Genomic DNA, 11,096 nt, shown 5'->3' with positions numbered 1-11,096 from the left:
CTGGAAGTGAATAAGCCAACAGTGAGAGATGGAAGCTGGGCCCCGACTGGGGAGCCAGAAAAGGGTGCTGAGATGGGGGCGGCAGGACCTTGGAGCCGGGGAAGTCCACCCACTTCCTTCCACACAGAAAGAAATCAAAGAGTGTGTTGGGTCGGGGGTGAGGGGGAGTGCAAGCCTCTGAGAAGGGCTGTCTGGGCTGGTTCACCTCCTTAAAGCTGGCAAAGCAGCTATGGGGCCTCCCGCAGACCTGCAGAGGCCCTGCGGGGCGAGGTCGCCACCCTCAGGGCGGATATGGCTCAGCCCTGCTGTTTTCAGTACTCAAGCCTTCTGGCCAAGTGCTTAGGTATGCTGAGCAGGACAAGGGCCTGGAGCTGACCCTCGAGCAGAGGAGAGGCTCACCTGCGTCCTGTGCATGGAGATCCGAAGGCCGGCGGCCGCTCCCCTCATCCGCCAGTTCGTGAGCCCATGAAGAGTGCATCCTGGGCCGGAGTCTGAGGCTGGGCCTCTCAGGGTTGTGGAGACAGGTGGGGTGGGACCATCAGCAAGGGACGGGGGAGCCAAGGAAGTCTTCCCAGAGAAGGGGAGGGAGAGGGGACAGTCAGGTCCCTTCCTGCGGGAGGTCTGGAAAGACTCAGCGCAGCTCCAAGCACAGATCTCGATGGATCTCTTCTCCTGGAGCAAGGGGTGGCTGGATTCAGGCATGAGACAGCCAGGCAGGCTCTCGGGGTTCACATAACTGAGCTAACTGCGCCGCAGCCCTCTCCTCCGGGGCGCAAATAGAAATCCCCACCTGTCTGGGGTTGTCACCCAGGCAGCGTCTGCTCTCTGAGAGCTGCCTGCACCCAGGGGCCTCCTGCCCGCAGCCCCCGCCTGCTGCCTGAGCTGTCAGCCCAACTCCCAAACAAGCTGATTATCCCCATCTGGGGAAAACAGAAGCGCCATGCCTGAGAAGAGGCCTGTCTTTTTAGTGAGAAGTAATCTGAGGAAAACTCCCAGCTCTGATCTGCAATCGGAAGTGAATGATTGTCTGTCAAGTTGGCTTTCTCCTGACACAGGGGCAAGCTTCCACCAACATCACCTCCTCCAAGAAGCCTTCCAGGCCTGCCCAGGCTCACTGCAGGATTCACTGGACCCTCCCAAGGCCTGTGGTGAGTTTTCAGTCAATATTGCCCTGTGTAGTCTAGAGCTTTGGTCTGTATTTTAAGAGACTCCTCCAGGGAAAATTCTCTTCCTGCTTGAATGGGGTGATCTACGCAAGAGATAGGGATGGAACAGAGTTTCAGATCCAGCTTGCCTCCTTTGGGGAAGAAAAATTTGCAGCTTAGACCTTCACTCAGTCAGTCTACTGAACACCTCTCATGATTTCCTGCCCCTCTCCTTGCCCATGAGTTCCCTGCGCCTGGGATGCCCTTCAACCTATCTGGTATGCCAATGTTTCTTCTATCGAAGCTGTCAAACCCCAGCCAAACGGAACAAAACAGAACCCCAACCCTCCCCAGCTTAAGGGGACCTCAGCCCCTGTTGTAGCTCCACCTGGCACAGTATTCATTTGAGGGGACATCTTCACCCCGCTCTTCCCAGCCTAGAAGCTCCTGTGGGCAGGACTATATCAGCCATGTCTGTCTGCCCAGGATCCAGCCCAGGGACCAGACATAGTTCATGTCCAGGTGCTGAGTGAATAAAAGTGAAAGTTTCCTCTGTCTCAGCCTGACTTCTCTACCTGCTCCCATCTCTTTTATCTCCTGGTGCTGTTGCTTCCAGCTTCTCCCTAAACTCTAAGGAGGCTCCTTGTGTGATGCATTACCCAGGGTCCTCCTGCCTGTCCTCTCTGGGAGGGGAACTAACGTTCTCTGAATGCCTCCTCCAAGGTGCCAGGTAAGGTGATAAGTATTCTGCACATTGATCTGATCTAACACTCACAGCACCATGGTGTGTTTGGTTTAATGCTCCCCACCTTACAGATGCAAAAACTGAGGCTCAGGGAAGAAACAGACCTGCCCTGGGTCCTCAGCCGCAGAGCAAGGATCTGAGTTCCAAGTCACTTGCTTCCTGGGCCAGCACTCTCTCCTCTACATTCAATCAAGATTCCAATGACCAAGCCTCAGGCAAGAAGCGCTGGCCCTGGGAGGGCTCACCCTGCAGCCCCTCCTCCAGGGTGGACGCCCACCTGAGCCCGCTGCAACCACGTCATATCATCATCATCGGCTAACTGTTAGGGGCATTTACCATATACCAGCTGCAGTGCTAAGTGTTTTGCATATATTGATACATGATAAATTTCACAGCAACTCTTCGAGGTTTGTGCTTGTATAATCTCCACACTCAGATGAGGAAACTGGTACAAAAAGGTTAGCAAACTTGCCTAAGATCATAGCTATTAAGTAGCATTGTCCATATTCTTAATAGCATTCAGGCCAGAGACACAGGAACTGTGACTGTGCCTCTGCCCTGCAGCTAGCCAGAAAGATGCCTGGGAGCACCTGCTATGCTGCCCCCCACCCCAGGGGCACACTACAAGGTGCCAACTCTCCTCCCTAGCCTGTCTGCAGCTTCTGAGGGTGGGCCCAGAGTCTGCCACCCTCTCTCCCCAAAGGCCCAGGCTGACTGTGAGCTCATCAGGGCCGGGACCAGATTCATCCTTTTATTTCCTCCCACAGGGCAGCAGAGACCAGAGCTGCACACAAAAGGAGTGTAATGATTTTACATATGCGTTGATGACCTTCACTCTGCCTGCTTCCAAAGCAGATGTAAGATGGTTTTTCAAATATTGAGATGCGTAATTAGGACAATACAATTATTCTTTAAAACAGAGCTGTTGGAATCCAACCAACAGTCAGGAAGATGGAGTTCTCCCGGGCAGCGGGAGGCCCCAGGCTGGGATGCAGGAACCTGGGTTCATGTCCCTGGCTTTGCCACAAACAACCTCATGTAAATCGCTCCTCCTCCTTAAGTCTCAGTGTGCCTACCTGTAAAGCAGGCAGGCTGAATGTATCCTGCAGAGATTGAAGCTGATATACAGCTACCTGGAGCTGCAGGTGTTAATCACAGACACTCCGGTGGCTGCTGCGAGTGGGCACGGGGGAGAGGGCTCAACAGCGGCCCCAGCCCTGTAGCCCCACTGCAGTCAGTGTGACTACTTTCATGTGCCTGAGTCGCTGCTAAAGATGTTTGAAAGCCCACACCAGGCAAGACGTTCTCTAAACGTTTTTCCACGTTTAAAGCCCTTGACCTCTCTCCATGTTGCCGGCCCACCTACCCACAGCAAGCCTCCATTCTGGGCATAGCTGGGCGTTTCTTATATTGTTGAGCCCGGGGGGTGGGGAGATACGGGGGCCCTTTAGGGAAGGGGCTACAGTTCAGGAGCTGGCATCTGGCAGGGGTTGCTGAAATAGAAAAGAAGCTCCCTTTTCTCTCTGGACAGGAACTCGCCCTGTGCCTCTAAGATCCAAGTCTTGTGTGTTGGTCCCGGAGCTGTGGATTTCAGGGGCCTCCCTGACCCTCCTCAGCCCAAATCTGCAAGGCCTCCGTGCTGCAGGCGAGTGCTGGGAACACTGTGTCATCCAGGAGATCATGTCAGACACAGGCTGGCAGGCGGATGGCCCAGATGAGCTCCTGATCACCAGTGCGCACTGGATGTTCCAGCCACAGCGGCTTCAGACATGACTCAGCCGCTGCCCAGACTGCCAGGCGCCCCCATGTGGACCTCAGAGGCTGTGGCCTCAGCTGCCCAACACCCAGGCGCTGACTGCCTCTCTCAGTCATTGGAGTGGGTGGCACAGAGCCATCCATTCTCCCAGCCAGGGCAACATGGCCAATTTACTGGTGCACCGTGTCACCTCAGAGGGTGGCCCCAGCCTAGGCCTCCCCTCAAGTCTAACCACCCCAAGCCCAGGCATGGGTTGCTCATGCAACAGGAGATCTGAACTGCAGCATAAAATTCAGGTTCAGCCTGCGTAGCACTCCTGCACCCCTGGAAAGGGGGAGCTCTGGGACATGGGAGTGGAGTACAGGAACTGGTAACACACCTGGGCCTGTGCTGGCCTAGGTCTCTGGCTCTGAATGTGAGAGAAAGAGAAGGGGGCTAGGAGGGCTGAGAGGACAGATGGCCAAGACCTGGGACAAACGGGTTGGGAGAGGGTAGAGATACTAGGCAGTCAGCTGCACCTTTCCATGAGCACAAGATAGAGGGCCTCCCTGGGGCTTTGGGGGCCCAGAGTAGTGCACCTGCACATTCCTTCCAGGACAGCTTGCAAACCCAGTGGGTACCAGCAACAGCAGGTGTGACTTAGCTCCTGGGCTTTTCTGTCAGCTGACCCCGTGCTCTGACTCACGCCTCACCACACTCCCCTCTGCAACACGGACACCTATAACCATGCCCCTGGGCTTCCTTAACCCCACTCATTGCCATTCCTCCTCTTCCCCCCATTAAATGATGCTGGTCCCCAGGGCTTGTGTCCTCACCCTCTTCTCACTCTCAGGCAGCACTTAGACCGGGTGCGTAGCACCATCTCTGCGGGGGGCGTAGAGATGGCTCCCACAGACTGACACTCCCACCACATCCCCACCCCCACCCCACTGAGCACCACTCTCTATCCACAGCTATTTGCCAATGAGCCCAAATCTGTCATCTGAGCCCCACGCCTATCTATCCAACTATCTACTGGACGTCTCCAAGCTGATGCCTCACAGATACACGGCAGTCAGCCAGTCCAAAACCAAGCTCGTCACTGTGCTCTCAGTCCTTGTAAATGACACCACTATCCCCCCAATTGCCCAAATCAGAAACCTAGTTAAGAATTAGCGTCTTCGGGGCTTCCCTGGTGGCGCAGTGGTTAAGAATCCGCCTGTCAGTGCGGTTCAAGCCCTGGTCCGGGAAGGTCCCAGATGCTGCGGAGCAACTCAGCCCGTGAGCCACAACTACCGAGCCTGCGCTCTAGAGCCCTCGAGCCACAACTACTGAAGCCCGTGCACCTAGAGCCTGTGCTCTGCAACAAGAGAAGCCACTGCAATGAGAAGCCCGCGCACCTCATCAAAGAGTAGCCACCGCTCGCCTCAACTAGAGAAAGCCCGCGCACAGCAACGAAGACCCAACGCAGCCAAAAATAAATAAATTAAATAAATAAATTTATTTAAAAAAAAAAAGAATTAGCCTCTTCTACATAGATCACTCCCACCCTGATCTAATCCATCCAGGCCTATCCCTCATCTACATTAGAAAGGTATTTTGTTTCTCTTCTCCAACCACAAGGAATTGCCCCAGCCAGGGACTGTTACCTTTACCAGTTGCAATATCCTCCCAACTGGTCACCAGGCCTCTACTCTCACCCACTGTCCAGCCAGGGGCTGAATGAGTTTTGCCACCTGTTAATCTGACCAAGCCATTCCCTTGCTCCAAAATCATCCATGGCTCCTATCTCGCATTGCATTACACCTAACACCCTCAGCCTAACTCTCTCTGCCATCGGCCTCCAGGTCTGTCTTCTCTTTCCTGACTTACTCTCCACTCCATCCTCCCTTGATCCAATCAGGGAGAGTTTTCCTTCATCTCCCCCATCCTTTCTCGGTTCATTTTCAACTCTTGCCCCAACTTTGCGAGATGATACCTCCACCTGAGTGTTCTTCTGCCTTAATCCCCGTGTCCAAGTCCTGAAAGACCAGCTCCATCCACTCTTCTACAGGAGTCTCCCCAACTGCCTCGAGCCTCGCGGACCTCCCTTCTCTGAGCTCCCCTGTCCCAGAGGCTGAGCCCTCCCCTTCAGCCTGGCTCTCACCTCAGCCTGGGGTCTTCTCTGGCTGACGTGCTGGTGAGGCTGGTCTCCCAACCAACCAGGGCCTTCCCGAGGGCGGGACCCAGGTCTCTATCCCAGTCTTTCCAGGAGGGTAAGCAAGTGAAGACCAGGACATAGGGAAGAGAGGGCAGAGCAGGGCCTCCTTCGATATCTGGAGGGACCACTCATGCCCTCCACCTTACCTGGCCTGGGCAACTACTTTTATTGCTCTCAGGGAAAAACTCTGGGATCCCAGTGGTCCTGGGTGGGTTTTTCACCATGTCTTCTTGCGGGGAGCAATTTGGGAGCCTGCATGTTGCAGCCGGGAGTCCAGGTCTGGGTCCTCGGACCCCTGGCATTTACCCCCTACCCAAGCATGGACCTGGGCTTGGGAAGGCTGCTTTCTGAGGCCCTGGCAAGCGCGAACATCCTCGGATTCAGAAGCCGCTCTCTCCTCCTTGACCATCGTGCTGCTCTCCGCCCTCCCTTCTCCTAAACTATAGGCTGAAATCTCCAGGCCGTTTTAGTCCAATTTTCTCCTCAAATAGACAGGTGATTGTGGCAGTGCGATCTGGTACCTGCTGTTCAGAATCAGCAAGGAGCAGTACATGGGACAGATAATGAGGGTTATTGGGCAGGGATGAAGCAGGAGCCCCTCCTCCTCCTGCCCTCGCCCTGACACCCCAAGGCCGCTCCCCAAAGCCGGAACCGAAAGAAGCCCTCCCTGCTTTCCCCAGTGGGGCCTGTGACCCTGAGCAAACCACTTACCGTCCCCAAGTCCTGATCCCCTCATCTGTACAGTGGGCGTTAACATCTCCTTCAGAGGGTTAGGTGAAGATTAGAAATATTATAAAAAGCCAGGGAAGAGGCCATTGGAATTATTGGAAACTATTACTTTTGCTTGGATTCTCTCACCATCCTTGGCAGGCTGTCCGAGCCAGGATCATTCTCCCCCTTTTGGTGGATAAGGGACCAGTGTGCAGAAGTTAAGTGTTTGCCTATTGTCTCACATCCATTCAGAGAGCCCCAAGTAAAAAGCACGTATTCACGGCGACTGTATGTTGTCCAGGGCTTGGGGCTCTACTTGGATTATCTCATTCAAATCTCATAACACCACTATGAAAAGGTCCTATTATTATCTCCAGTTTACAGATGGGCAAACTGAGGCAGAGGTGTTTAAGCAACTGGCCCATAGAGGCACGTAGTGAGCAGCTATCAGGGATTTGAACCCAGGACATCAGATCCCTCAGCGTGCCATGCTTCTTCACCACCAAGTCCCCTTTGAGTCTAAGGACTGAGGGCAGTGAGCCTGGATGGCTCTGGTCAGCCACACCCCAGGCGTTGGATCGGAGCCCCCCTGGGAGCCCACAGACTAAGGAATGCACTGGGGTAGCTGGTCCTCAACCATTTGCAGACGAGGTGGCCAGATCCAGTGAACCAGGAAGTGGTTCCTGAAGGAGATACACAAACAGGTAGATTCTGCTTTGTCAGGTAAGGGATGAGGGGTGGGAGAGGAAACCCCTGCAGATCCCCCCTCCCTGCTTCAGTCTCCCTCCTGATCTCTTTCTCTTCTTCAGGTCTCCCACATCCTCTTCCACCTGGTCCTGCACCTGGCTCCCCCCGAATCTCTGCATGTCCACCTGCCCCTCCCTCCCCAGAGTAACCCCACACACACACCACGGGCAGGCTGAGAGGGGTGGCCAGTGTGCTGTGTCCCTTGTCCCAGCTGCAGAGCTTGCAGCCCGGGCCGTGCCCCACACGCTGGAGCAGAAGATCCTCATTCCGAGAGCCCGCCCCCCGCCCCCGTCCCCATATCTCCATCCAGGCAGAAATGAACCCGGCTGGCCAGAGCTGGCGCTCACACCAGCCTTTCCTCCAGTGCCCCTGCCCCTCCCCTCCCTCCTCCCCTCTTCCTCCCAGATGCATTCACTCACTCACTCAGCAAACGCCAGGTATGAGACCTAGTGCTGGAGTCCAGAGGTGAAAGGATGCAGCCCAGCCCTGGGCCTCAAAGGAGCGGGCGGACACAGCGACTGTTTCCCCACCGTGACGAAGGTCTGTACCAGAGTTATTCGCAGGGGGGCCTGTGGGAACCTAGGTAACGGGGCTACTCTCTGGGAGTCAGGCAAAGGCGTCAAGGGGGGACTCCTATGCATTTCCCGCCTAACCTGGCCTGCCCTATCTCATCTGAAAGTCCGTGTGACTTCCCGCCCTCAATTACATAGGTGCTGAGTCCTGGAGGTGGAGCAGGGACTTGTGGTGATGAGCCCACCCCTGACCCTGTCTCTGCCCCGCTCCCACAGCCCTGTCCCCAGCCGGCAGGGCTGACCCCCAGGAGCTCAGGGGCACAGATGCCCTCCCGGGCTTTCTGACTGGGGCAGGAATGAGGCACAGGGTCCCTGGGGCCTCCACCCATCCCCTCCCCTCTCAGAGCCAATTCTCTCCCCACCCAAGACCAGCACTATGCTCCAGCTGGGCCTCCACCCCACACCCCTGCACCCCCCCCATCCAAGCACTGACTTGGCCCCCTGGGGTCCTCACCCTTCTCCACCGCCAGCTTCCCATCAGCAGGGTCTTGTGCCTGGTATCAGGGTGGGGTCAGGAGATGGAGGGCAAGAAGGAGGAGAAAGTCCAGAGACACACCAGGCATCAACTCCTGCCCCTTCCTTACCCCCCAGTCAGTGGTTTCTCTTGCTCCACTGTTGGTGCCAGGGAGGAAGTGTGGGCGAGGACAGGAGCCCAGGGCATGGAGGGGCAGGAGAGACCTCAGAGATTGGGAGGGGCCCCCGGCAGGCAGCAGAGGCTGTAAAGGCTGATGGGGACAGGAGCTCAGATCCTTGTCTGCTGAGTGCTTTGTGCTTCTGCTGGGGGCCCAGGTGGGAGCCAGGAGAGGAGGTTTCCTCTCTTGCCCAGGCCCCACAGAGGACCCGCCTGCTTTGCCAGCAGGAAGGCAGTCTTATGCAAGGTATGGGCCTTTTTATGTCACAGATGAGGACAACTAAGACCAAGAGAGGTTGCCCAAGGTCTTTAACAAGGTCACACAGCAGGGAAGTGGTCCTGGCGTAAAGCCTCTGACACAGATCAAGTTCCTCAGGATGGCCCAGTTGATGGGGGACCCCTGTGGCTGGGTGGTGGGCTGTGGAGTGGGCACTGCTCTCCATTATGGATGCCATCTCTCTCCTTCCCCACCAGGATAAAGATGGCCCCCACCCAGGTATTGCGAAGGAGGAGCCGGCTCTACCCGTCTGCCAGGCTCAGAGAGTACAAGGCCAGTTCGTGATGGTACCAGCTCCAGCAAGACTTCCTCCCCTTGCCAGCCCTCCCTCCCCACCTCCCTCCTGTCCTCCCACACCGGGGGGGGGGGGGGGGGGGGGGGTCAGAACCTGGCTAGCAAGCTGGAAAGTGGCTGAAGGACGAGAGAAGTACTAGGAGAGGAAAAAATCCCCCCTTCCCACTGCACGCTCCAGACCTGAGCTGGGCAAGGGGGAAAGTGCTGTTAAATCAGTTTCAGAGTTTTAATTCATGTCTCCGCTATGGCTTAAGAGCAAGCGGAAAAGACATGGGACCAGCCCGAGTTTTCATCTGAGCAAGAGAAGACTTCCTTAATAATACATTTGAAAGAGGCCATGAGATCCAAAAATAAAATTATTTTCAACAGCCACAAGCCCCGCTGATTCAACATATACACGTAAAGAACCAAGACTGACGCCTGTCCCGATATATGTGAGCTAAAATGATGACCATCCCTAGGTCCCCTCAGTCCATCTGACTTCACGGGGCCGGGTGCTAGTCGTATGGTCGCAGTAGCACATGCGTTCTTGGGCTGCCTTTCTGTTTATCCGCTCTGGGTACCTCCCACTGCAGCCCTGCCACTAGCCCATTCAGTGCCACTAGCCAGGCAGGTCTCTGCCCTATCTGGGCCCCAGTTTCTCTGTCTGTAGCAGGATGAGGCAGATGAGATCATTTCTAGAGGCTTGGCCCATTTTAACTTGTTTAAGTGATAGCAGGGGTCCCCTTGTCTGTGCTCCTCAGAAGTCCTGGGTCTAGGTGAGGAAAAAGGTAAAATTCAGGAAATTTCACATAAAATGGATTGCCTACTTCTCCTGACCATTGAGCCAGTGTGTCCACATGGCAACGGTCAACTGGAGTGCGTAGGAGCAGTGCCCATCACGCAGAAAAAAGGGTCTCCGTGTGGCCACAGTCCCCGCCATTCCCCGTCGCCCCCATCCCTAATGCCAGCTGCCATTCATCACCAGATGTGCTGTTGTTTTAATAGAAAATTATTTCTTTGTCAATGTGTCACTGTCCAATGTGGAAAATTGAACTGGAGGGAACATATGTTTTAAGAAGAAAATAGCAAAGGGAGACCGTTTCCTCAGAAAGATGTTTAACCATCAAACACGTGGCTCTGTGCTCCCGTTTGACTTCCTGGCCCAAGGCTTCTAGCAGTTGAGTTTGTGTTCTCAGGCCACCCAGAGGACTCCCTGGAGCTGCCCCACCCCCTGGCTGCTGCCCCGACAGGATTAAGGGCTCAGCAGAAGTCCCCAGGCCCTGCATGCTTCTCTGGGGCTCTCCCTCCCCTTTCTTCTCCCACACTAAGACATCTTTCTCTAGGCCCAGAACCTCACACGGCAGCAGGGGAGGCCTGCGTCTCCCTCAAAAGAGCAAACCTTGCGTGGTGCAGAAGCCGGCTTGCAGCCAGGCTGGCCAGGGAGCTGTGGAGGTCCACAGGGCCTTCCCGGGCCAGGGCCTTTCTCTGGTCCCTCAGTCTCCATCCTCTGCATATCCTCACTTGGAAAACCAGCTCACGGTGGAATAAATTCACCGCCCTCAGGCCCTCTCCTTCCTTCCCTCTGCTGGAGTTGCCATGACAACCAGAGTCACCCCGATGCCAAAAACATCGCAAAAACAACAACAAAAGCTCCACCCTCAGCTAGAAGGAAAGAGGGCAAGGGCCAGGTGTTGGGGCAACGGCAAGGGAGACATGTGGTCCGGCGTTCTACCCTCTCCACAGCCTCCCAGAAGAAGCACATGTGGACATCGGGGAATCCGCAACCAGCAGGCGGCAGAGTGGGTGGGGCGGTATTTTCCTCCATTTCCCGTAACCTCCCCCGCAGCTTACATCTGTCCCAGCAGCTTCTCCACAGTATCAGCTTAGTCCGCCTCCATTCTGCGGCAGCGGGCCGAGGACAGAGCGGGTGGCGCAGGGCCCGGAGGACCAGCTGTAGGCTCAGAAGAGCCCAGGCTCCCTATCTCTGCCTGGCTCCCGCTGTGTGACCTCAAACAAAAGCATTTTCCTCTCTTGTGCCCTGAATCCTCAGGCTCCGT

This window comes from Pseudorca crassidens, chromosome 8 (genome assembly GCF_039906515.1).
Source record: "Pseudorca crassidens isolate mPseCra1 chromosome 8, mPseCra1.hap1, whole genome shotgun sequence".
Lineage (NCBI taxonomy): Eukaryota > Metazoa > Chordata > Mammalia > Artiodactyla > Delphinidae > Pseudorca > Pseudorca crassidens.
Note: the sequence above shows the minus strand (reverse complement) of the source record.